The sequence below is a fragment of the Hippopotamus amphibius genome, chromosome 13 (genome assembly GCF_030028045.1).
Source record: "Hippopotamus amphibius kiboko isolate mHipAmp2 chromosome 13, mHipAmp2.hap2, whole genome shotgun sequence".
NCBI classification, from domain to species: domain Eukaryota; kingdom Metazoa; phylum Chordata; class Mammalia; order Artiodactyla; family Hippopotamidae; genus Hippopotamus; species Hippopotamus amphibius.
Window position 1 is genome coordinate 5707445 of NC_080198.1, and position 27221 is coordinate 5734665.

Sequence of the window (27221 nt, forward strand, 5' to 3'; positions counted from 1 at the left end):
TTATTTGGTGCTTCCTAATGCGCAAGGCATGTGATGTGCATTATCTCAGGAATCCCCATAAAACTTCATGTCGCCAGTACTGTCATTATCCCCACTTTGCAGACAGAGTGGCTGAATCAACCCAAGAAGTGAAGTTCATTGCCCAAGATCACACAGTAAACGGTGCAGCTGAGATTCAAAGTCAAGTTCTGTCCGACCCAAAGTCTCCACTCTTACCTGGGTATTGTGAATCCCTAAGAGGAGGATGCGATATACAGCATTTCCAAATTTCTTCAGCCATGGACCCTCCTCACACCTACCGTTCCACAGAGCGACTTTAGGAAACACTGCTCTAGTCTGTTCCCAGAAGATTCACCAAAAGCAACAAAACGACTTCTGAGGCTCTGCTCCTCTTCCATCTCCCCCTCCTCAGCTGGGTCCCGGGTCTGAGTCCCTCAACAGGCCCTCTGTGTTCTCTCCAGGGGCTGGTGTGAGAATTAGGAAGGGTTACTGGGAGAGGCTGGGATTCCAGCTGACGGCTCCTAAACTGTCCAGATCAAAACAGATGACATCATCTGCTACATATGACCCACAGATTTTACTCCCAGACAGTTCTGAGTTGCTGCTTCAAACTTAGCTGCTGTTTGAGTCACCAGCAGACTACAGAGGTTATGAACTCAGAAGCCTTGAGCCACTGCCCACTTAGCAGGAAAAAGGATCTGCCATTGAGGCCTAATGCACTTGACCAAAGAAGGCCACTGGCTGAACCCAGGCCTTGTCTTTCTCACTTAAGCCCTTATGTCAGCCTCTGCACTCATGTCTCCAGACCCTACTCGCCACCACCTCGCTGCTGGCAGAGTGGTCTTTCAACAGGCAACACTCAACTTGTCACTCTTTAGAACTCTTCTACGGCTCCCCAGCGCCCCAGCAGAAGTCTAGAACACTGCGCCTGATTTTCAAGGTCTTTGGAAATGGGGGAGACTTTGCAGTCATTTTCCCTTTCTCAAGAGAACACGTAGATGAACAAATGGGGGCTGTCAAGCACGTGACACTCACAAGGTCTGGGCGCCCTGTCCTTGGAGATGAGCCATCTCGCAGAAGCAGCCAAGCAGCACCTGCCGAACCTCTTGCCCAAATATCTTTTATTTGGAGACTGTTTTTATCAAGGAGCAGAGAAAAGCTTTCCCTTGACCGAATAAGTAAGAGAGTTCTGTTTTGTGTGTAGATGTCCCACTTGACCCTGCTTCAGAGGAGACAAGAGACCCCAGGGAGGTAATAAAAGGGGTTCAGAATCTCCACTTTTAGAGTAGTCCCAAAGTTGGGGCAACCCTTCTAGTCCTCCCCTAAGACCAATGGAACATGCCTATTCAGGGGTCCGGGATGGCTCTAGGAGCAAAAAGCCACCTTACCAGGGGGCTGGAAGGAGACTGGGCGATGTCTGAATGCTTCTTGGCACCGCGTGCACCTCAATCTGTAAGGTGCATCCGTGTCACCTTGTTAAAATGCAGGTTCTGATTCTGCAGGTCTGGGTGAGGCCTGAGATTCTGCATATCCAACAATCTCCCAAGTGATGTCAGCACTGCTGGTCCTAGGACCACCCCGCAAAGAGCAAGATTCCTCCCACACCCCTTGGTCCCGTGGTGACCCTGAAACGTTCACTCATTACCATTAAAATATTCCAGGTCCAGGGACTTCCCTGGTGGTCCAGTAGTTAAGACTTTGCACTTCAATGCAGGGGGCCCAGGTTCAATCACTGATTGGGGAACTAAAATCCCACATGCTGTGCAGAGCAGCCAAATAAAAATAAAATAAAATATTCCAGGTTAGACTAACACAGGGAGGGAGGAAATCTCGGCTTATCTCTTTAGTAGGAGGGTCCATCTCCCGCCCCACCACCACCATTAAGCTTTACTTTATGCTCTGCCAAAACCTAATTCCTTACAGTCTCCTGCACACATCACGCTACTTTCGATGCTACGTTGCTCTACGCAGGCTGTATCTTCTGCCTGGAAAGCTCTTCTCACCTTACTTTGCTGAATTAAGACCTACTCATCTTTGACAACCTGGTTGGCACATCCTCAGGCTGAGATCAGCACCCCACCCCTCCACCCCTACCGCAGTTTCTGCACACATAACCCCTGTGAACATCTAGACCGTAATGCATATCTTATATGGGGACTGCCTGTGTCTGGGTCTGCCTTCTCCACCAGGCTGTAAGTTCAAAGGCATGGATCATGCCTTGTCCCCTCTGTCTCCTCAGTGCCTAGCACAGAGCCTGGCGCACAGTAGGTGCACAACAAATGTTTGCCGAACTGATCCAAAGCTGGTAACATCTCTAGGGGAAGAGTTTAGTAGATTCTTTCCATCTCAAAGCAAAATGATTTAATTTTATAAACAAAATGTGTGCGTGTGTGTTTTCTGCTTCCTTCTTTGTTCCTGAGTTTAAAGAAAGGTGTGACATGATAATAGTAATGCAATTTGCAGGTGCCTCACCTGGGTTAACTCATTGAATCCTGTGATGCAGGTCCTGCTATCAATCCCCTTGAACAGATAAGAAAACTGAGACTCACAGGGACCAGTGAGCTGTCAATAGCACCTAAGTGGCCAAGCATGTGGGGATTCCAACACAGCTCTGGGTGTTACCAAGCGCAGAGGCCCTTCTGCTGCGTTCCCAAAGCTGCAAAGCTTGAGGTTTGCATCTGAAATGGGGGAGGAGGAGGCCTGACAATGGTCACATGCTGGAGAGGAGGAGGCAGTAAGAGTAGAAGGGCACGAGGATGAGGGGGACCAGATCCTCAGAGCTGTTCCTGCCTGCAAAGCAGTGAGCACCTCACTTGGACATCTATTCAGAGAAGTAGCCAGAAGTGCCATTGGCTTTGACCTGATGGAGATGGGGTAGGGAGGTTGCTTCAAAGGGAAAGACAATGAATGCATCACCTCTTGAAGAGGGACGGGCAGAGGGACAAGGGGTTCTAGAATGAGTCACATCCCGCTCCAGCCTGCTCTGGGAGGTGGCTGCACGTGGCCCCACAGGTGGGGCCCTCTATTCCACACTCCCTACAGGAACAAAGCCTCCAGGGGAGCCCATAGGTCTTTGTCTCCATCACGGCCTCAATTCCCGCCCCCACTCTGTTTCTCTGAGCCATCGCTGCTATAATGAGCCAGCTGAGGTGGGCCAGAGGGTGAGAGCAGGAAGGATGTCCCCTCCCCTACACCTCCTCTGGGCCTCTCCTATTCCCCCATCCCTTGGTTTCCATGGCAGCATCTGGCAATGAGGCATCTACTTCAAAATGCTGGCAGGGATGCCAGGCAGGAGCCACAGAGATGCAGGCCTGGGGGTGAGGGGAGGGAGTTCTCATCTGTTAAGTGCCCACTCTGAGCAGGTCCTGTCCAAGATTTCACTTCCATCGCCTCCCTTACTCCTTACCCCAACCAGGCAAGGAACCTATTATTATCCCATTTTACAGATAAGGAGACTGAGTCACAGAGAGGGAAAGGCTCTGCCCAGGGTCTCACACAGCCAGTCTGTGGCAGAACCAGGATTCAAACTTAGATTTCTGTGGTTCCAGGCCCAGGCCTTTAATCACTTCCTGCCTTTGGCCAGGGCTCAGCTGTTGAGGCCGGAGCTCTGCCCTGTGCTGCAGGCTCTCAGGTGAATCCTTTAGCCTCTCTGAGACTCTGCAAAATGGGGTAATGAGTCCTACTGCTCCGAGGAGCTGAAATGAGTTGGGGGAAGCCTGAGCTCCTGGCTGGGGTTCAGTAAAGGAGTCTGCTCCTCCATCTTCAGCTGGAGAGACTCCCATCCCAGGGTTCCTGGGAGAGACACAGCTGCCCGGATCCACTGAGAGAAGCCGGCCCAGAAGCCCCCCTGCTGTGCTGCCCCCGGCCCAGGGCTCCTGACAATAACAGTGCTGGCCCACAGGGCACCCGCTTTGTGCCAGGAGCCCCACTAGGGTCCTGGGAGGGAGACACGCTTACTCTCTTGTTATAGATCAGAAAACCCAGTGGTGACACCCACACGAGCACCCCAGGAGCAGAAAGGGGGTGGTGCTTGCATCGACCTGGGTGACTGGGGGAAAGTGCCTCAGAGAGACACCTGTTATGCTCAGTTCTACCTTCAGAACAGACCTGGAAGCTGATCCCTTCCCACTGCGTCCACGTTACCCGCTGGCCTGGCCACCTCGGCCCCTGCTCGGAGGACAGCAAGCCTCCCTCTGAGTTGCGCGGCCACTGCTCCCCTTCCCTGTGGCTCGTCCGCACGGCAGGCTGTGCGATGCTTCTCACCACACATTTGATCCTGTCACCGGAGGCCCCAAACCCTCCAGTGGCTCCCAATGTCTTCTGAACAAAAGCCAGGTCCTCATACGGGCCGACAAGGGGACATCCGGCCCACGACCTCTGTGACCCTGTCCCCTACACTCACCCTTGTTCACTCTACTCCAGCCACTGAGGCTTCCTCACCCTTCCACCTCTAGCACAGGGCCTTGCTGCTCCCTGTGGCCAGAATGCTTCTCCCTCTACAGGAGCACAGTTCAATTCCTCATGTGATGCAGAGGCCATGCCTCCCAGCCTGTGTAAACAACCCCTCCCATTCTCCCACCCTGTTCAGCACGGACTGCTCAACACTGCAGTTTACACTCATTTGCCGATGTATTTCTTGCCTGGCTCTCCACGAGAGCAAAATCTCTAGGAAGGCAGGACTGTCCATCTTGTTCATCCCTGTCCCTCACCACCGGGAAGAGTCCCTGACTCCCATTCATGGGTTAACTGTGGGGTGGCCTGGGGCAAAATTTTTGGACAACCAGGTGCTGCCTAACTGAACTAATAAGATTCCCTTTAGGCTGAGTGTGAAACACACAAAGCAGCAGCAGTTGGTAGGAATCAGGGGCAGAAATCAAAAGCCATGAGGCTGCAGAAACCAGGAGCCACAGAAACCACGAGACAGCAGATGTCATGGGCCAGCAGAAACCCGGAGGTAGAAATAGGCTCCCCCTGGGCAGGCTCCCCTTTGCTTTCTTCTGCAGAAAATTCCAAGGGCCTGGAGGAGGGCCTGGCACACATAGGTGCTCAATAAATGTTTGCTGAATGAATGAAAGGAGGATCGGAGAAAAGAGAAAGTTAGTGGGTGTAAGCAGGAACAGCCAAAGTGGAGGGCCAGGAGTGGAGACCCCCATATCAGCAGGAAGCAGAGGACACAGCTGCAGGGAAGACAGGGAAATGGGCTCCAGTCCCTGTGGGGCTTGGCAGTATGGTGGTGACACTGCTTTCTGTCTTTGTTATCTCCCCCTATATCCAGGCAGTAAATCTCATTAACCGAGGCTAACCTGGACACATCTCTAGTCCCTGCAACCCCAAACAACATGCTAACAGGGAGGCCTTCCTGGAAGAAGCATCATGGAAGAGGGAACTTGGAACAGGCATCCCCAGACCCCTTGTCTTCCTTCCTTTCTTTCTTTCCTTTTTTTTTTTTTTTTTAAGATTTTTTGATGTGGACCATTTTTTTTTTTTTTTCCCACTTAAAACCTTTATTTGAATTTTTTCTTTTTTGGGGGGGTACACCAGATTCAATCATCTGTTTCCATACACACATCCCCGTACCCCCTCCCTTCCCCGACCCCCCCCCTCGAGTCCCCCCCACCCTCCCTGCCCCAGTCCTCCAAGGCATCTTCTATCCTCAAGCTGGACTCCCTTTGTTATACAACAACTTCCCACTGACTGTTTTACAGTTGGTAGTATATATATGTCTGTGCTACTCTCTCGCTTCGTCTCAGTTTCCCCTTCACCCCGATGTGGACCATTTTTAAAGTCTTTATTGAATTTGTTACAGTATCGCTTCTGTTTTATGTTCTGTTTTTTTGGCCATGAGGCATGTGGGATCTTAGCTCCCCAACCAGGAATCAAACCTGCACCACCTGCTTTAGAAGGTGAAGTCTTAACCACTGGACGGCCAGGGAAGTCCCCCCTTTCTTTTTTTTTAAAAAGCTTTATTGAGATACAATTTACATACCATGAGATTCACTTATTTTGCCATGCATATTTTATCATAATTTTTTAAAACTCAGAATAAAACTCTTGGGGACTTAGGGTTTGAGTGGGCAGAGGAGGCAGAAGGGTATGTTCTCAGCAAAGTCACAGTGATGAGGAAGCATGAGGTGTGACTGGGCAAGGGCGAGGTGTCCCACATGGATGGGTAGATGGAGAGTACAGGGGTGGGGGTGAAAGATACCCTGGGCCAGCGCGCAAAGAGCCTATGAACAGAACTCTAGATCCGCGGTGATGCGCCTCGGAAGGAGAATGGTCTGCCCAAAGCCAGCGGCGGTGCCTGCAGAGGTCAGGAGAGCTGAGTTTTAGAGCAGGCTCTGCTGTTACAGGTAACAGCCTGAGGCAGGTCACCCTCCCTCTCCTGGCCCCTCGCTTCTCCTCTGAAAGAGGGGACTCCCTCCAGCATCTCTCAAAGTCCCTTGAAGCTCTAACTTCCCCTAAACAAACTTGGTAAGGAAGGAGCCCGGGGCTGGGAGCCAGACCCAGCTTAGAAGTCCGGGTCCTCCACTTTCTAGCTGTGTGACCCTGGGTTCCTCATCTCTAGGACAGGGACAACAGTCCCGACCGGACACAGCTGCTTAGAGGGCCACATGGTGCAACAAATAGAGAGAGCTCGGCAGGACGCCCGCACACATTAGCGCCGTCACTACCACTGCCGCGTGTTAGACGATGGCAGTGAGATGCACGACGGCATTCCTGTAAACCAGCAAGCCCAGAAGCTGAGACCCGTTCCCAGCTGCTGTGTTTTCAAAGTAACAGCACATGGATAGACACATAACTCGGTGTCTGGGCGGAAAGGGACTAAAAGGCATTCGCTAGAAAAATGCTTGGTTTCCCTTAGTGACCAAGGATGCAGAGAAAGCCCTGGGTGTTCAGAACTGGCATGGTGTGTTTGATGTTATGGAGACTGGCACTGATGCGGCAACCGGGCCCCACGTCAGCCTGAGCCTGTGGTGTCCATCCCCATAACTCATTCAAGCTTTCCCTTCAATCTGCACAGCCAAATGCTCACTTGATTTTTCTTCCCTGTTCACCTGTGTGTTTTTTTCCGCTTGTAACAGAGAGAAAACAACAACATCTCTGGGTATCAATGAGCATCCAACATTGGAAACCCAAGGCTTAGTTTTGTGACATTCCTATATATCCTGGAACTCAGGAAAAAGGCTACGGACAGGGTCTAGCGCCTAGAAACACCCCCTTTTTATATTTATAGGATGGACTGAATGCACAAATGCAATATAAGGTAGGAAGCGAAAAACTCGAAGCATTACCTAAGGCTGAGTAATTTCCAACTGCATTTAGCAGGCAATTAGCATCTCACTGTGAGGGGCTCCTAGCACAGAGGAAAGGTATCTGAGTATCTCAGTCCAAACCCCAGCTCGGCTAAGCTAGCTGTGTGACCTTGGGCCAGCCACTTAGCCTCTCTGAGCCTCTGTCAGCACAAAGCTTCCCTATCTGAGCACATCACATCCCACTCTGTTGTTATTCATCCAGCAGCTGTCTTCATCGCTCTGCAAAGCCAATGGCTGTGTCTGTCTGTCCACTGCAGTGTCCCCTGCGCACAGCAGGGGCACGATCCCTACGAACTCTCCTGCTCCAGCTCCACCTTCCCACGACTCTGCTGCTTGCCCAGACGCTGCCTCTTTGGGTCTGGCAAGGATTCCGTTCAGCCCCAAGAACTTAAGTGAGGATTTTTTCTTTTGGAGGCCACTGGTCAAAGGCCAACATCGTTGTCTGACCCAGTAATGAACTGCAAGGCTGTTCTTGTTTCTGGCTCGATTCAAGAACTCCAAAAGGAAGCAGGGTCAGGTGAATGGTTTAAGAGGAGAAGCTATAAATCATCTACTCCCACAAGAACTAGGATCCCGGTATCAGAACACAAAACACAATCTATGTCTGTAGCCCTACTGGCAGAGAGAAAGCAGGAGTGGACGAGGAAACAGCTTATCCTTGTGGGCAAGAAGAGTTTTAGAAAAAAAAGAGGGGGAAAACACCATCCATTTCCATCTCTCGGGGAGTTTAAAATCTAGTGATGGGAAGAGACAGGTAAAGCAGGTACTTATCTTACATTATGATGCGTGCATGGTGTCACAGAAGCACCTAAGCCAGTCTGGGGGATCAGGGCAGAAACAAGAGAAGGGGATGGAGGCTCTGCAGATCCCTTCCTTGCTCATGCCCGCCCCTGTTACATCTGCTTCCCCTACACAGGACATCTCTCACGCCGCCGGCCCACCTTGCCCACCTTAATTGCTTCCTGTTACCCTCCCCCATCACATGCTATGATGTGGCCTGACGAGGCCACCTGCTCTTCCTGGAACATGTGCCTTCCCAACTCTGCCCGGAATGTCCTTCCTGCACATCTCTACCCCTTGAAACCTTATGTTTCAAAGTCCTGCTCACACTCATTCAACAAGTGTTTCTGAGGTCTTACTGTGTCCCTGACGCTGTGATGGGCACTCGGGGAATAAGGAGGAAGCCACAGCCCATATCCTCAAGCTGCTTACAGCCGTGGGGAGACAGACAGTCACAATAAGCAGTAATATGTGTGTAGTATACGTGAGTCCAGAGACGGATCCTAGCCCAGCCTTGGTGGGGTGTGTTCAGGGAAGCCTTCCTGGAAGAGGAGACGTCTGAGTTCTGACAAATGAGGTGAAAATGGAGAGAGGTGCCTAGTAATGTAGGTGAACCTATATAATTATAATAACAGCTGACATTTATGGAGTGCTGCTAGGAGCCATGCATTGGGCTAAGCACCGCACACATATTAACTCCTTTTCAGTCCGCACAACCCTATGGGAGAGAGTACTGGTATCACTCCCATTGCCAGATGAGGAATCTGAGGCACAGAGAAGTCAAGAACGTCTCCTGGCCACACAGCTACTAAGTGGCAGACCCAGGTTCCAACTCAGTGCAGCCCCAGAGCCCAGGCCTCTGATCACTACCCTCTGCCGTCTTGGCTGCAGTGTGATTCTGACACTTCCGCGTTTCATTTAATGATGAATTTACCACAGGCAACCTTCCAAGTGGTGCAGCCCGGGCTCCATTCTACTTAATGGCTGCAGAAGGAGGATATCACTGGAATGTGAGCAGGAAAGTGAGTTGATCAGATTCTTCCCTGGGAAACAGGCAGGGGGTGGCCTGGGGGCAGGGGAGCTGTACTGGGGTCCTGGGGAGGGAGGACCAGACCTAAGCTCCGGCTGGGATAGGGAAGACGCTGAGGGAGGCTGGGCTCTGGGAACGTGACCAGCAGCAGGGTGCAGCCCTGCACCCCTCAGGGATTGTGGAAGGGGGAGAAGGGGTCCTGAGACCCCCTCTCTGCTTATCAGCCTCTTACAGACCCAGCATCTTTCCCTCTCGCCCCCACCCCAGCCCCACGTGTCTGATCCTCCCTGAGCACACCCAGCTGGCACTTCCAACTAAGAGTGAGCAATCACCAGTTTCAGTTCTGCTGACAAGCGCAGGTGTGGTATCTGTGGGATCCTTAATTCACCGAATAGTCTTTGCCCAGGAGGGTCACATCTATTCTACCCAAGGCACAAAAAACGAAACAAAAACACCACCAGTTACCCAGCAGCACTGTTTTCACACTGTCCTCCAGTACCACCCCATCCAGCCCCACCACACTCAGGCACCTGTCAGTCCTACCACACCTGCTCCAAACAGTCTCAGTCTGTCCATTTCCCTCCAGGGCCACCGTCGCTGGTCTGAGTGACCCTCCTCTATCACCTGGATGACTGTAATAGCCTCCCTCCTGGTCTCCCCAGCTTCACTGTAACATAAATTAGTCCCCATCTCTAGCCTCAGTTTTCTTTTCTCTAAAATGGGCACACTTGAGACCTCCCTGGTGGTCCAGTGCTTAAGACTCTGTGCTTCCAGCACAGGGGGTGTGAGTTCGATCCCTGGTCGGAGAACTAGGATCCCATATGCCGCGTGGCTCAGCCACAAAGTAAAAATTTTAAAACATAAATAAATAAAAATAAAAATAAAATGGGCACACTGACCCTTCTCTCACAGGGCTGTGGAGAGGATGGCGTGACATAATGAACCAAAAGCCCTGGCCGGGAATGCCTTCTCAATAGATGACAGTTCCTTTCCTCCTTCAGCTGGCTGGGAAGGATGAGAAAGGTGAGGGACTCTCCTGCTGGCACATACTAAGCTAGCACCAGCAGCCTCTGCACCTCCCTGCCTCTCTCGACCTCTCTCCCCCAGCTACAGGGCTTCTTGCCTGTCTCCTGCCTACAGTCTCCTTCTGTGTAGTGGGAGCTCTTCTAGCTGCAGGCCCTGGCCTCTCTCCCACTGTCCTCATTTGCTCTCCAGGGCCCATGCATGGTGCCATGTATTTATAAGACAGAGTGTGAGGGATGAAATAGGCTCTTCTGGGCTGCTCTAGGAGCCAGCCTGTCTGCTGGGAAGCTGCGTCTGACTGCGCACTCTACCGGGAAGGAGAAGGGCCTCGGTTCTGCAGGCACCCAGTCCTGCCTGCCCCTGGGGCAGGTGGGAAACCCATCTGACTCTAGCCTTCAGCATTAGCCAGCCCACATGCTCCAGTGTCACTCGGATTGGTAATAATGGTGACATTTTGTTCTCTGGCTACCTTGCTTTTTGTCTTAATACTCGGTCCAGAACTCAGGCTGGGCAGAGGAGTGCTGTTTACCTGCCCTGCCCCTCCTGCCCCCCAACAGGACTGAACAGCGGGAGAAGACCCTGCCCTCTGTTCCTTACTTGTTAATGGAGCATCTCAGGGCCTCGCTCATCAAGCCCAGTGCTGGGTGCCGTGAGAACCAACCAATAAGTGACCGACAGGTACTTACTGAGCTCCTGATACAACTGTGAAAAGAACTCATCTTTGCTCAGTGTCACTTACACTTTTTTGAGATGCCTGAAAAGCATTTCCAGGTACTTGAATGCTATGAAGTGCTGGTACTTTCACCAACTTGGTGGTCTTCACTGCCATTTGCATGATCAGGGCATGCCCTTGTCTTTAAGGATCTAGCTGTGAACTCACTTCCTTCATCCAGTAACTTTTCACTGCACACCTACTAGGTGCCAGGTGCTATTAATGAAGGCACTGCAGGCATAACAGTCACCCAGGCAGATGACACCCTGACACTTCTGGACTGGAAATCTGGTGGTAGCAATTTAGAAAATCAACAGACAGGGACTGGACTGGGTGGGGGTCAAGACGGGGTAGTCAGGGAAGGGCTCTCTGAGGAGGGAACATCTGAGTCCTCAGTGACGGGAAGGTGCCAGCCATTGCAAGACCTGGAGGAAGAGGCTCTCAATAACGCTGAGAGTGGTGGTACTATTATTGTTAATATTAGGATTCCCCTTTTACAGATGTGGAAACTGAGGCCAGGGAGCTTAAAACACGTTCTCTGAGGCCAAAGAGGTAACTATGGCACCAGGCCAAAACTCTGAAACCCCAACTATTGCCACCAAACCCACTTGCCTCTAGGTTCTAGCACTTTTAAAAAGAATCTTAACCTCAGAGGTCTTCAACAGAGTAGCCTGCAGCACACCCTCAAGGAGCCTCCAGTCTGATTTGAGAAAACATCTTTATACAAAAACACTCATCACACAAGATGGGTCAGAAATTAATGTATAGGATTAATACAGTTTCAAAATTTTTAAATCCACTGGGATTTATTTTGAAACCTGACAAAATGATCTCCAATTTCTTGGGGGAAAAGAAATCCACATCACATAGTTATTTATTCATTGGTTTGTTTAATAAACACTTATGAGTTGCCAGGCTCTGCTGTCAATGCTTTTCAAATATTAATCCTTTCAAACCTCATGACCCATTTAATACTCATAATGATCCTGTACGTAAGACTCCCTAACCCCACTTTCTAATCAAGGGAATCAAGGCAAAGACAGGGTGGATGGCCTGCCTGGGACACACTCTCCAAAACCGTGAAGTCCAGATACACACCTACATCATCTGGCACTGGAGACTCTGCTCTTCACTGAAAACTGAATTTACAAGCATCATTTACTCAGCTGAATTTACATGGACAATTACATTTTGTCTCTTTGTCTCTTTCCACCTTACATGATCTTGTTTTCAGATAGTCGGATTTAAATGCAGAATTCATGGTTTTCCCCAAATTTGCTGTGGAGAGCCCTCGGGAGGTGCTCGACAAGTCAGACCACCATCCTCCAGGGAGGCAGAAACTAGCTCCATCAGGGGCCCATGTTAGGCCCATCAGGGAGGGTTAGCCATACAAGCAGTTAGATGCCGCAGACAAAGGAAAGAAAACAGGCTTCCATGGGGAGCCCAGTGTCAACAGTCACATCGACAGACACTCCAGGTCACACGTATGGGCTGGAGATGGAACAGCGCTTCACGTGGGCTTGCAGAGAGGACCCGCGGATTGGATTTATTTAGTGACGATTCTCTCTAGGGACAGAGAAAAACCAGCCAATAAATAAATGAAGTTCTCCTGAAAGAATAAACCGAGTGAAAACTGCCTAGAAAGTTTGAAAGAAAGAAAAAAAAAGAGAAAAAGAAAGGGGAAGGAGATGCCTTTGGGAGCTGTTAACATTCGCGTTCCACAGAGTATCCCCTGAGCAGCGCGGCACAGACCTACACTGCTTTCCTCCACCTGCGTGGTGCCCAGCTGGCATCTACCCTGGTCCTGCCATGACCTTGACTGATGCTCGGCCACCAGAATCAGCAGAAAGCTCAACACCGGCACAGCTGGGCAGGAAACCCGCTGCTGAGGAGGGGGTGTCCAGGTTGCAAACCCTGTGATCGAAAACCACGCAAACGGTGCCCCTTGGAGCTGTGCCTCTAAAGATATAGAACAATGGAGGGTCTGATGCAGGTGGCAGAGGCAAGGAAAGGAAGACAGAGCCCGCAGACGGGATGGGGACAACTAGGGAAATATGTGAAAGGAGAACTGAGTGAGACGTTCATCTTACGCCAAAACGCAGACAGGTTAGACAGTGATAATTTACTGTAAAAGATAAAACTATTAAAACAATTCACAACTAGAAATCTTGTCTTCCTAGACTGAATAATGGGGGGGGGGGCGGGTAGGTAATAGTAGCTACCTCATGGCCTTGTTATGGGGGTTAAGAGAGAGGATCCAAATTAGCACAGGCCTGGTGGTTTAGTAAAAGAGGGTTGAGGGACGATTTGACTTGGCTGAGAAACTTGCCCAAATCTAGCTACCCAAGGGATCAGAGGGAAAAGGTTGGAAGGGTGTGGCCCCAGGCCATAGCCTAGGGATTTCAGGCAAACTGATATCACAGAGAGGCAAAGACTGCGTGTGCATGGATGAAGTCAAGTCCCTCCATCACGGGCACTGCAGAGTAGTCATTCACAGCAAGTATGCTGTCTGCAGACGCAGCAGTTTTAGAAGCAGGAGGAGGTGGGCACCAGGCTTTCCACCCTCGGTTAAGCTTCCTTCATCTGGGATCCTTGGCTGGAAGAACTCTAACCAGTGCCCAAGGCGGGCTCCCCCCATGGCACTCAGGACAGCTTGGTTCACAGATTCTGTCCACTTCTCCCTGAGGCAGCCCGAGCCTCTCCCTGTCGGAAAGCTCTGCCTTGGACTGAGCTAAAACCAGCTCTCCTCCCCACCCGTCACTTAGCCTCCACCCACTTGGAGTCCCACTGGTTCCACCGAACTCTCACTTGCAACAAGAGCACCACCCAGCTTACACAATCTCTTCTAGAGAAAGGGCGAAGTGGGAACACAGCCCACCTTGTTTTATGAGGCCAGCAGAACAGTGAAACCAAAGTCTGACAAGTAAACACCAGAGAGGAAAATCGCCAGTAAATCTCACCCACGAACTCTTAATATTAAAGTCCTCAGCAAAAAGGTGAGGAGACATAGCCCAGCACGGAAGACCTAAATAGACAGTTCTCCACAGAAGATATGCAGATGGCTAACAAACACATGAAAAGATGCTCAACATCACTCATCATCAGAGAAATGCAAGTCAAAGCCACAATGAGGTATCACCTCACACCAGTCAGAATGGCCATCATCACAAAATCTAGAAACAATAAATGCTGGAGAGGGTGTGGAAAAAAGCGAACCCTCCTGCACTCTTGGTGGGAATGTAAATTGGTACAGACACTATGGAAACCAGTTTGGAGGTTCCTTAGAAAACTAAAAATGGAACTACCATATGACCCAGCAATCCCACTCCTGGGCATATACCCAGAGAAAACCACAACCCAAAAAGAAACATGTACCACAGTGTTCATTGCAGCTCTGTTTACAATAGCCAGGTCATGGAAGCAACCTAAATGCCCATCAATAGATGAATGGATAAAGAAGATGTGGCACATATACACAATGGAATATTTCTCAGCCATAAAAAGTAATGAAATTGAGTTCTCTGTGGTGAGGTGGATGGATCTAGAGTCTGTCATACAGAGTGAAGTAAGCCAGAAAGAGAAAAACAAATACCGTATGCTAACTCACATATATGGAATCTAAAAAAATGGTACTGAAGAACCCAGTGACAGGGCAAGAATAAAGATGCAGATGTAGAGAACGGACTTGAGGACATGGGGCGGGGGGTGGGGTGGGGGGGGTAGGAGCGAAGGGGAAGCTGGGATGAAGTGAGAGAATAGCATTGACATATACACACTACCAAATATAAAATAGATAGCTAGTGGGAAGCTGCTGCATAACACAGGGAGATCAACTCGATGATGGGTGATGACTTAGAGGGCTGGGATAGGGAAGGTGGGAAGGAGTCACGGGAGGGAGGGGATATGGGGATATATGTGCAGATGCAGCTGATTCACTTTGTTGTACAGCAAAAACTGCCACAACCCAGTATAAAGCAATTATATTCCAAAAAATGCTTAAAAAATAAATAATAAATAAAATTTAAAAAAGAAATAGCCCAGAAATAAAGATGCAACAGGACAACCCAAGTTGGGTTTAGTCCAGAAATGCAACAATCAATGTAGTTTACCATATTAACAGATTGAAACAGAAAAATCATGACCATCTGAGCAGATGCAGGAAAAACACCTACTGCCATTTATGGCTAAAAAAAAAAAAAGAAAGAAACACTCCACAAACTAAGAATAGAAAGGCGCTTCCTTAATCTGATAAAGATTATCTGCCAAGGGAATTCCCTGGTGGTCCAGTGGTTAGGACTCAGCACTTACACTGCCAGGGCCCAGGTTCAGTCCCTGGTCGGAGAACTAAGATTCCACAAGATTATTTGCCAAAGCCCTAGAGTAAACATTATACCTAACTGTCAAATGTAGAGGGCTCCTCCATGACAGAGAAAGAAAAAAAAACAAAAACCCAAAACAAACAAAAAAACCAAACCCAAAAGGAAAGAAAGGATTGGAAAGAAAGAAACAAAACAGTTATTTGCACCTCCTATAATTATACACAGTGTTTCCAAAATAATCTACGAATTTTTTTTTAATTAGTGAGAGAGTTTAGCAAGATTTCTGTATACAAAATCAATATGCAAAATGCAAAAATATTTCTCTAAAAAGTAACCAACAGAACATAATTTTTTAAAAAATATGTGTGGATAGATATAGATAGATATGCCATTTATAGTAGCAAACAAAATATCACATTACTAGGAATATATCTAACAAAAATGTGCAAGGCCACAGAGGGGAAATTAGGAAACTGGAACTAAACTATATGCTAAAGATACCATGTTCGTGGAAGTCTAAATACGGCACCCTCCACCCTCAACAGGCAACAGAGAGCTCAGCAGGAACACCTGGCAGATCAGAGTAACCTGAGTTTATATTCTACCTCTTGCTGCTTCTAAAATGTGTGACTCTGGGTGTTTTGCCAAGCCCTCTGAACCTCAGTTTCCTCACTTGTAAAACATGGATAGCCGTTCCTGTCTAGTTGGAAGGAGTCAATGGGTAATATAGCACTTTAGGGGGAGGGGTAGGAAAAACTGGGAATTGGGGATTAACAAATACACACTACTACACATAAAATAAATTAACAAGGACCTACTGTACAGGGAACTATATTCAATACCTGTAATAACATATATATGTGTGTATATATATATATATATATATATATATATATATATATATATATAACTGAATCACTTAGCTGTACACCTGAAACACTGTAAATTAACTATTCTTTAAAAAAAAGGAAAGAAAGCACTTTCCAGAGTGTTGTATAAATATACGGATTCTTATGACCAGCATTATTGCACTCTGTCAGTCTGAGGGTGGGGAAAAAGCTTTCTCTCCCAGATTAGGCCAGCTGTGTCTTTGCTTCTGCTCATCAACTTGTCATCAAAGGCATTGCTGAGTGCTTATTCCATATACAACATTTCCTCACCCGGTCCTCACAGCAACCTATAAGGTAGGTGCTATGTTAGACCCATTTTACAGATGAGAAAGCTGAGGCTCAAACAAGCAACTTGTCATCCATATATCCATTCATTCATTAGACATTCATGAGCCCCTTCTATGTGCCAGGAACTGTGAATCCCCTGGTGAGTAAGATGGACATGGTCCCTGTTCTTTTAGAATTGATAGTCGAGGTGAGAAGATAGACAAAAATCATACCACAACTCACAAGCTGGCAGAACCAAGATTCAAACTCAGGTCTGCCAGACATGAGAATCCATGCTTTTAACCACCCCCTGTAGTGCCTTCCTCAACTTCCTCTGCTCCATTCTGTTGTGATGTAATGGTTTCTAACCTCCACTCTGCTGGCAGCGACAAGTTTCAATGGGTCTTGCCATCCAAGCTTCTGCAAAAACTGAGAGCTGTCAGCTTCGATCCTGGCCCATGTGATCCTCATGCATTATCACTGGAGAATTACAGCAGGGAGGATGAATGCATAAAAGAGGAGAGGCATCCTGTACCCACCTCCCCCCAGCATCAGTGGCATTGTTCCCGATGAGTGTGTGCCTGAGTCCTCGGCCACCGTTAACGACAGAAGTGAGTCACTTATAAATAAGATATGGGAGCTTTATTATAATTACATCCCGAGATTCAGAAACGCTCAGCATCACTGTGAAAGGGAGGGCAGCAGGTTACTGGGCTTGAATGATCCGCTGCCAGGTACGTCTTTCAGATAAAACGTCTTGGATCGGGAGCAATTACAGCTAATGCCCAGCCTGAATGCTAATGAGAATTACTTACAATTGCTTGTAATTCTTTGCCATTTATACTATCTGCTTTTTTCCTTCTTTTCTCTTCTTTTCCACCCTGGCATTAACCCTGAGAAACAGACACTGGAAGATATGATTAATGGCCATTTTGCAGACAAGCAAACTGATGCTCAAGATCACTCAGCTTAAAGGGCCAGGGCTGGGGTTCGAATCCTGACCTTTTTTTTTTTTACTACACCATTCTGTCTTTAAGGGGGAGAAAAGAATCAGAACTCTGGATACGTCTTCTCCATCTGGAAGGTGCATAAGATATCAACCTGAAAGGCAGCTGGGGTGGTGCGTTCTGCTGACATCTTCGCCTTGGTGAGGACAGGGCAGACCTTATGAAGTGAACTTCACGCCTAATCTCTGCCATCCCACAGCCACCAAGAGGCCCGCACTTGTCCCTGAGAAATGACCATGAAGAGAGAACCTGGGCAGAAAGATGAGTCCTCCTCTTGCCCCACAAGCCAGAAAACTGTCCCAAATCCATGCCCCTCAGAAACATGCCAGAGCACCAGGTTCAAGCTGCAGCATGGAGTGAGGTTCACTGTAACGGTGGCAATTGTGGTAACGCCCAGCGTTTGCTGCGTACCTCATAGAGCACCAAAAGTTATAAAAAAGTTTGTACTGGGACAGGAGGTTTTAGGCTATTTAAAGCTTGAGCCTGCAGTAAGACTTCTCACATTACAACTAACACTAGATTACTTTACAGATGAGAAAGCAAGAGTCTTGTCAGACAGCACGCAGGTAGCAGAGCCAAGCTGCTAAGCGGGGCCTGTTTGACCCTAACAGCAACAATAGTGACAGCTAACATTTAAATAGCCCTTTTATGTATTGCCTCATAATAGCGCACTCTTTCCAGCTGCTTTATGTGCATGAACACAATTAGTTCTCTCGCCAAGCCAGGGAGAAATGCTCTAGGAATACTCACATCCTAAAAATGGAACAGAGGTGTAGCAACTTGCTCAAGGCCACGGAGCTCTTAAGTGATGGCGCCAGGATCCGAGCCAGCTCCAGAATCCACGCTTTTGATCTCTCTGCCGTGCCTCCTCCTTGTTACAGAAAGGCCACACCACTTCCACCAGGCACTCCTTGATTGTAAAAAGGAAAGTGCGAACAGGAACACGGACTTCTGAGAGAGTCCAAGGGAAGGAAGTTCAGATAGGAGTTCTTCCTACCTTGGACACTCAGCCAGGATGTACCACTCCCAGCCCAGCAGTGTCCAAGCTCCTCTGGGCTGCAGGGACTTGGAGGCAGCTCTGGACCCCACCCAGCTCTGAAGTCATGTTCAGGCAGTGCTGAGCCATCTCCACCCTTCACCCTGGAGGGATTCTCTCTCACTTTTGAAAATGGTACCAGGCTTCCCTACAGACTTTCCCCCACCAGAGAAAATACCTCTTGAGACAGTGGGGCAGCCTCAGGCTTCTGTGTGAGGGTCTGACAAGCTCTGGGTCATATTAGGGAATTTATTTGGGGCTATCAGGGATTCCTGTGGGCGATAACCACTCAGCAGCAGGCCTCCTGCACGGCACCTATCACAGAGAAAGGAGAGCAGTGCAGGGGCATCAGGGACCCTTCTGCCTGGTATCTCTCTGTTTTCACCTTTGGTGCTGCCAGTCACAAGCAGGAGGGACCTAAGGTCCCATCAACAGCCTGAGTGTCGCTGACAATCCGGAAGGAGTCAGGGAAGACCTGTGTTCCAATCCCAACTCTGCCACGGACCAGCTGGGCAAACTCAGGCAAGTTACTTAACCTCTCTGAGCCTCAGCACACTATCTGTTCAATGAGGCTAGTAATAAGAGTGCCTACTCTGCAAGGCTGCTGTGAAAACTAAGTGGGATAATGCATAATGATACTCTGAGGGGTCCATACTCCGCCCCTCCCCCCCCCCCCCCCCCCCCCCCCCGCCCCAGTCTCTGCTGGTTCTTGCCTGCCAACAAGATTAAAGCTAAAATTGGGTCATTCAAGACCTCCTTATCAGATTGCCAGCTCCCCTCACCTTCATGCTCTGGAGACACACTCCATCTGTGCTCGTCCCAGAGACCTAGTCCCCATCACAGAATGAGTTCCCCAAGCACCTTCCCGCCAGGGGACCTTGTTCACACGGTACTTATTCCCAGCACCGTTCCCTCATCATCCAATCCAGGCCTGACGTGTGAGCCCCCTGCTGGAGGACAGCGACCCTGCCTGGAGCATCCCTGCACTACCAGCTCCCAGGCAGAGCGGACACCTCACAGAGATTAAGGGATTGGGGTGGGGTCTCTTTGGGTGGCAGGGGGAGTGGGAAAGTCACCCAGAAAGGGAAAGAGGCTTCGGTGAAGGACTGCTGATCTCCAGCTCCTGCTCCTGACTTCCCTGGCTCCTTCCAGAAAAATCGAGAGTAACTTCTGGAAATTTAGCCCCTCTCACCCGAAAGGGCAGCTCCAACGGGCTTCTGCCACCAGCATCCCCTCCCTGACGGTAAGGGCCACCCATCTTTCCAAAGGATCCTCCGTGAGACACAATGAGGAGGAGGTGGTCCGCCCCGCCTGGGTTTGCAGTCGGACTGTAGGAGAGTGTGGGCAGTGGTCTCCACGCTTCCCACCCCCCCCCCACCCCCCAGTGACCATGAACGTGAGTCTCGCCTGCATGCGATTAAGCGGTTTGGGCCAGGCTGACTCGGGCTTAAAATCCTGGCTCTCTCCTTGACTCGGTGGTGCTCCTGGGCACAACCTTTCCTCTCTGAGCCCCTTTCCTCCTCTGTAAAATGGGTGTAATGATACCGGTTCGTCGAGTTACAGGGAGAACCGAAGGAGATCACGGATAACCAATGCCTGGCACAGTCAGTGCACTCAAAAGATGGGCTGGGATTACGCGGAGCAACCAACTCAGAGTCTGGAGCAGCTCTGGGAAAACTAGAGACTCGCGCGCTCCTGTCAGAGTCGGAGGCAGCCGCCCGGGGCGCGCATCCCGGCGAAACCCGGCGAAGCCACAGGTGCCTGCGCGTCGGGGCGGGGGCCAGGGCTGGGTATCAGACAGGGCGCCGCGGAGCCGGCCTCGCTCCAGCATCCTATGCGCGCTGCCCACCGTCCCCAGGGCCCCCGAGCGCGTCCACCCCACGCCGGCGGCTCGGCGGGGATGCCCGGACCCAAGGCCGGCCGCGCACAGCCTCGCCCCGCCGCCGCGGCCGCACTCTGGCCCCTGCCCCGCGCCCTGCCAGCGCCCTCCCGTGCTCTGCCCCGACTCACCGGCGCCGGCTCCGGGCAAAGTTTGGTGGCGCGGCGGCCGCGGCAGCCAGGCAGCTCGGTGCTCGGCGGCGGCTGGGGCGGAGAGGGAGCAGACCCGGAGGCGGGGCGCGGGAGGAGGAGCCGCGCCGCGGGGGGCCAGCCGCGAGGGAGGGAGAGAGGGAGGGAGGGAGGAAGGCGGAGACCCAGGCCCCCCGGCCTGCAGCGCCCCGGCCTCCCGCGCCGCGCGCCTAGGCCGCCCCCGCGCCGGGATGGGGCGCGAGGGGCGCCTCCGGCTCGTACCTCTTCTCGCACACCCGCCCCAGGGTCGCAGCTGCTCCCGCAGAGCGTCCCGGCCTCGGGTCTGGAGGGAGAGGCGAAAGAGGGTCAATACCTTGGCGAGAACGTCCCCCTCCCCACGCACACCTGAGGGCTGACAAATAGATAAGTCAAAGAAGCAGAGAGAGATGCGATGTTTGGCACTGAACCACAGCTCGACTGACAAAGACATCCAGTGACACCCCACTTCCCCGTGTCCCTGCCAGAGGCCAAACTAGCAAAAGACAGACAAAGCCAGGCAGAGAAAGACTAGGATTGACGCATAGGGACCCCACCCCGAGAGCTTCCATGGGGAACTAGAGAGATCCCCCCAAGGTCTAGAACTCCACACCCCTCACGTGTTTCTCCCCAGCCACTCAGATGAGCTCCTTTCAAAATTCAATGAGTTCCAATTAGCATCCTGAAGGGTAAGGATTGGGGTGTGGTTCTTCTGCAGGTCTCCTCTGCCCCTGACTCTGGGAACCTGACAATACTTACTGGCTGCCTTCATTTTCAGAGCTGGGAGAGAGAAGCAGTTTTCTCTCTCTCCTCAGTGCCAGGAAAACTCCATTGGAACCGCGAAACTGTTATCTCAACACTCCAGCAGAAACACCCAAACTCAGTGGAAGAGCCCTGCTTTTGAGAAGGAGGAAGGGAATTCCCTGGCGGTCCAGTGGTTAGGATTCCGTGCTCCCTCTGCAGGGGGAGCTAAGATCCTGAATGGCCCTAGCAAAGAAAAAAAAAAAAAAAGAAAGAAAAAGAAAAGGAGGGAACTGGGAGGGATGGCCGGGTTTGGGAATATTTCATGGGTATCTTAGCCTCCTCTGAGTAGAGGGAAGTTCTACTCCGTGGTGGTAGTGAAATGGTGTAGAGCCAGTTTGAGGCCCAGCTTCACCAGCTGCGTATGGTAGAGTGATCTCTTTTTCTGGCCTCAGGGTGCACATCTGTAAAATGAGGGTTAATAAAAACAGCTGCCACTGTGCCATGCACTTTTCTAAATGCTCCAGGTGCTTACTCACTTCATCTTCACAACACCCTGAATAAGTAGGAACTTCTATTTTGCAGAGAAGAAAGCTGGGGTACAGAGAGGTTAAGTAACTTACTCAAAGTCACACAGGAGACCTGGGAATCCAACCTATGTAGCCTGGCTATGAGATCCAACATTGTAATTACTACAGTGTAATCTTCATCTCGATGGGGATGCTGGAAACTTCCATGAGGTCATTTATGTAAAGGACTCAGCAAGTGCTCTATTAATGGTAGCACACAGACCACTGAGCCTGTCTACAAAGTGGGGACTAAAGGACTGATGGTAATGCCCAGAAATAGGAGACTTTGGATTCTGGATAACTGACAGACCACATTACTATCCTGGGCCCCAGCTCTGACTGTCGTGAATCTGAGAGGCAAAGGATTCCCCATTTGTGCCTCTGACCAGCCCCCTGTGCATCAGCACAACCCCACAACCAGACTCACCCTGAATCCACAGCAAGCCCTCTCCCACTCCCTGGTGATTCTCCAGGGCCTCTCCATTTTACACTTTACCAGACTGATACACCCTTTGGAACTGAGTTAGCACTTCTGGTAGCACCTGTTGTAAACTCTAGAGGAAACGCATTTCTGCTTTCTACAGCTGTAGGAATGATAGGAGTGAAGGGGGATAAAACCCTCAGAAATAGCTGGGTTCAAGTCCATCCCCTCTCTCCTTTCTGCAGTTCAGCAAAGGCTTGATTATTTGGAATTCCTCTCCAAAGTTTCACTTCCTGGGCTGGTTTTAGGCCTGCTAAGCCCATAGCACTTTTTGAAACATCCGCATTTGAAAAATAGCATGTCAGACATTATTTGAAGCCCCCGGTACCAGGGTATCTGTTGTTTTCTTGTGGCATCTGAAACTGATGTGTCATGAGACCCAGGCCATATCCTGGGTATGTGGGCTGGAGAGGGAGTGGCCAACTGACTAAGAATTACAAGCAGCAGAAGAAAAATAATAGATAGCCTTTGTGTCACACTTACTGTGTATCAGGCTATTCTAAGAGTGTTACATAATCTAATTTATCTATTCACAACAACCCCATAAGGTAGGTACTATTATCATCCCATTTTGCAGATGAGAAAACTGAGGCACAAAGAGATTAGGAGACTTGTTCAGAGAATATAGCCATTGAGTCACCTCAAGGTCAGGCAGGTAGGAAGAAGCTGAACCAGGTCTGGAACCTGGATCAGTCTGGCTCCACAAGTCTGTTCTTACTTCTGTGGTTTGTGAAGGAAAACTAAAAAGGGGGAACATCTGAGCCCCTGAGTAGAAACTAGATGTATGGATTAAAAAGAAGTAGAGATAAATTACAAGTTTGGGATTAACATATACACACTACTATAGATAAAATAGGTAAAAGACAAGGACATACTGTATAGCACAGGGAACTATATGCAATATTTTGTAAAAACCTATAATGGAAAAGAATCTGAAAAAGAATATATGTATCACGGAATCACTTTGCTGTACACTCGAAACTAATAGAACATTGTAAATTAACTATAATTTTTAAATTATATCTGCTCTGCCACTTGTTAGTTGTCTGCTTACTTTGCTTCTTTGAGCCTCAGTTTCCTCACCTGCAAAATGAGAATAATAATGCCTATACCACATCCAAGATTTTAGTGATGATCTTTTGGTTGCAGGGTACATTAAACCCGATTATAACTAGCTTCAGGCGAAAGGGGCTTTAAACTGAAAAATGCAGGAAGTCGTTCTGAATTCAGACACAGTCCATGCCAGAAGCTCAAGGGAAGTTGTCATGAATCTGTCTCCCTCTATCTCTTGACTGTTTTCTTTTGTATTTGTTTCATTAGCAGGCTAGTTCTCTCCACAGGGAGGCAGAAATGGCCCATTAAGCAACCTCAAGGCAAGAGGTCACTTCCTTCCCTAAACCTCCAGCAAAAATCCTAGGGTCGACTCCCGTTGGCCTGGCTTGGGCCACACGCCCAGCCCTGAAGCCATCATGGTTGCTCTGATTGGCCAAACCTGAGTCACAAGCCTGCAACTGGAGCGAGGGCTGGGGCGTGGGGGTGTCAGCCCCTCCCAGTCACAAGGGCTAGAAGTGGGTGAGGGGTCATTTCGTAAGAGAAAATCAGGGTGCTATTTGCTGGAAAACGCGGCATCAGGGGCATCAGTGCTGTACAAGTACAGAGGTCGGCTTCCTCACAGAGCCGTTGTGTGTTACCTACGCCTGTGTGTGCAATGTGTTTGGCTCTGGTGGGTGCTCAGGAACTGCGTCCCTCCCTTCTTTCCTCTCCTCTAAGAAACAGGATACACATCCCACCAAGTCCAGGCCAACTGCTTCCTTGTTCACATAGGGAAACCAAGAAGGTCCAGAGAAGGGAGGGGACTTGCCCAAGGTGACCCAGCCGCCAGCCACAGGACCCCATCGATGAGTCACAGAATCTGTCTTTTGACCTGAAACAAATCTCAGTGAAAGTCTTAGCTGAGAACTTTTAGATTCCCCCACTAACCAAAGGAGCTGTCTTCGCCTTTGCACAGGGGAGACTGGAAAACTGCAAAGCACTTAAGACCCAGGGGAAATGATGCCACTCACATTGGGCTCCCAGACTGTGCACCAAGTTGTGAACGAGCAGAGTGCCAGTCCAGCTCCCCAGCCATCACATTATAAACTTGGCTACTTCCTCTGGGGACTCTGCACTCTGGAGGCTGAGAGATTCAAGTGGGCATTTTTCTTACGGCTGCCCAAAGTAGGTGAGAAGGCCCTTCTCTTGTTTAATTTCCTGCTCAGTTTATGAGAGCAGATGTGCCTCCTTCAGGGCCCAAGTGGGCCAAGTAGCAAGCACGTGACTGAGAGTTGTCAAAATTGACCCTTTCAACTTGGCCCTTGACTCGGTCTAGAGTTTCTGGCCTTGGGCCTGTAGTCTAACTTCTCCATGCTAAATTTAGTTAGACTGGCATGCTGTGAAGCTATCTGTTCAAAGGAAGGTGAGCAAGAATGGCACACATCAAGCTGGAATGACACGACTCCTCCCTCCCTCCGCTCTCAAGTAAAGCCCATCAGTTTGGTGTATACACTGCTGCAGGGAGTGTACATTGCTATAGGCTTCTTGGAGGGTAATTTGGAGCCAGGTGTTGAGAGTTTTAAAAATGTTCAGACTATTATTCCGTACTCTAAGAATTTTTCCTGAGAAAATAATCATGGATATCACCAAGATATGCATAAAGATGTTCATTGCAGGATTGCATATAATAGTAAAAGATTGAAAATAATCTGAATGTCTAACCATAGAGGATTGGTTAATTAAATTATGGTATATCAATAGAGTGGACCATTATACAGATAAAATCATATTAGAGAATATAGAATTATGTCAAAACTGATTACAATAGGAATGTTAAAAGAGCAAGTGATAAGTGACTAGGTATGCATAAACTCATTCTGGGAAAAAATATACCCACTTATGTATTAAAAATCCTAAAGTGGTTGTATCAGGGATAGGTGGGAAGGAGAGAAAAATTTGTGGGGGCTTTTGGTTTTCACTTATCTGTATATTTTCTAACATTTCATTAATAAATTTGTATTACTTTGTTAATTAGGAAAAATGCCCAATAATTTTTATGAAAAGGTTTGTGTTGGTTGCCTTTTTAAAAAGCACTTTCATTTATTAGAACATCACAATCAGAAGTGAGGTTATACAGGGATATGTGTATAAAAACAGATGATTGTACTTGGTGTCCCCCCCAAAAATAATAAATAAATAAATAAAATTAAAAAAAAAAAAAGAAGTGAGGTTAAATTGATCTCTCTCTATCTCCCTCTCTCTCATCCCCGCCCCCCGCCCCGGCCACCGCCAGGAGGTGTGGAGAGGAATGGGGAGCTGAAGGCTGGGAGAGCAGCAACAACTACAGAGCAACACAGTGCAGGAAGGCTGCACCAGGAGGCTGTACCCATTTGCTGTGTGACCCTGGGCAAGTCATTCAGCATCTCTGGGCCTCAGTTGCTACATCCACAAAATGAAGTGTTTGGTTACTTTATCTCTGGAGTTCTTTTGAATGCAAAAATTCTAGTATGAATAAGTTCTGTGAGATCCAATAGATGTTCACATATGCTTCAGGGGAACATGTAATGGCCCAGAAATGTGTTCAGCATAAATTATTTTTGTCTTTCTAGCCCTGTGAGACTATGGAAAACTCTGCTTGGCCTCTCTGTGTCTTAGCATCTGCTCAGTCTCTCCATCCAGCTACTTTGAAACTGGCAAATTCATGGAAAAGCACATGGAATATCAGGCTCACCTCCACATGTTTCTCTTACTCTGGGATCTTGATCCCTCAAGTTCTGGCTTCCTGGATGCCTGGATGCTCTTTGATGCCTTCTATCAGATTTTAATTTTCTTTTCAACAACTTCACCTAGGTTTACTAGTTCTTTATTGAGAGGATTGATCTCTACAAGCTAGTTTGCCATGGGCAGAAGTCCCTTCACATGTTAGTAAGTGAAATGGCAGGTTATAGAATGGTATGTACAGTGGGTTCTATTTATATGCAAAACAGGTATATGTGTTTATGCAGAAGAAACAGAGAAAGAACAAAAGATATACACAGCATCTAACTGGTGAGGTTTTCATTTTTTAACATAAATATTTTTTAACATAAATATTTCCAATTTTATACAACGGACACTGAGCATGTCCAAACTGGCATTGACTTTTGAGGTCATTTATACCCATTTTGAAAACAAGGAAATTGAAGACAAGAACATGTAAGTTCATTTCAATTTAACAATTATTAGTGCCTAAGGAGGCAAAAGATCTGTATGCAGAAAACTTTAAGACACTGATGAAAGAAATCAAAGACGACACGAACAGATGGAGGGACATACCATGTTCCTGGATTGGAAGAATCAACATCGTGAAAATGACTGTACTACCCAAAGCAATTTACAGATTCAATGCAATCCCGATCAAATTACCAATGGCATTTTTCACAGAACTAGAGCAAGAAATCTTACGATTTGTATGGAAACGCAAAAGACCCCGAATAGCCAAAGCAGTCTTGAGAAGGAAAAATGGAGTTGGTGGAATCAGGCTTCCTGACTTCAAACTATACTACAAGGCCATAGTGATCAAGACAGTATGGTACTGGCACAAAAATAGAAAGGAAGATCAATGGAATAGAATAGAGAACTCAGAAGTAAGCCCAAACACATATGGGCACCTTATCTTTGACAAAGGAGGCACGAACATACAATGGAAAAAAGACAGCCTCTTCAATAAGTGGTGCTGGGAAAATTGGACAGCTACATGTAAAAGAATGAAATTAGAACACTTCCTAACACCATACACAAACATAAACTCCAAATGGATTAAAGACCTACATGTAAGGCCAGACACTATAAAACTCCTAGAGGAAAACATAGGCAGAACACTCTATGACATCCATCAAAGCAAGATCCTTTTTGACCCACCTCCTAGAATCATGGAAATAAAATCAAGAATAAACAAATGGGACCTCATGAAACTTAAAAGCTTTTGCACAGCAAAAG

General features: G+C 48.8%; 2 protein-coding genes across 10 annotated transcripts in view; both read right to left on the reverse strand.

Annotated features, from left to right (window-relative positions):
* ATG7 (autophagy related 7) overlaps positions 1-27221 on the reverse strand; it is a 330637-nt gene that overhangs the window by 293510 nt on the left and 9906 nt on the right. The window lies entirely within an intron of this gene.
* Positions 1-27221, reverse strand: part of HRH1 (histamine receptor H1) — a 92024-nt gene that overhangs the window by 54906 nt on the left and 9897 nt on the right. For 2 of the 9 annotated variants that reach the window (XM_057705418.1, XM_057705420.1), the window contains exons 1-2: positions 20388-20448; positions 18092-18251 (exon numbers count right to left, since the gene is read on the reverse strand). The exons of 5 other annotated variants lie outside the window; for them this stretch is intronic. The gene's annotated coding sequence lies outside the window, so the exon portion shown is untranslated. Of the gene's footprint in view, positions 1-18091; positions 18252-20387; positions 20454-27221 lie in introns of those variants that run through there. 2 more of the 9 variants (XM_057705416.1, XM_057705419.1) reach the window with 2 other exon arrangements.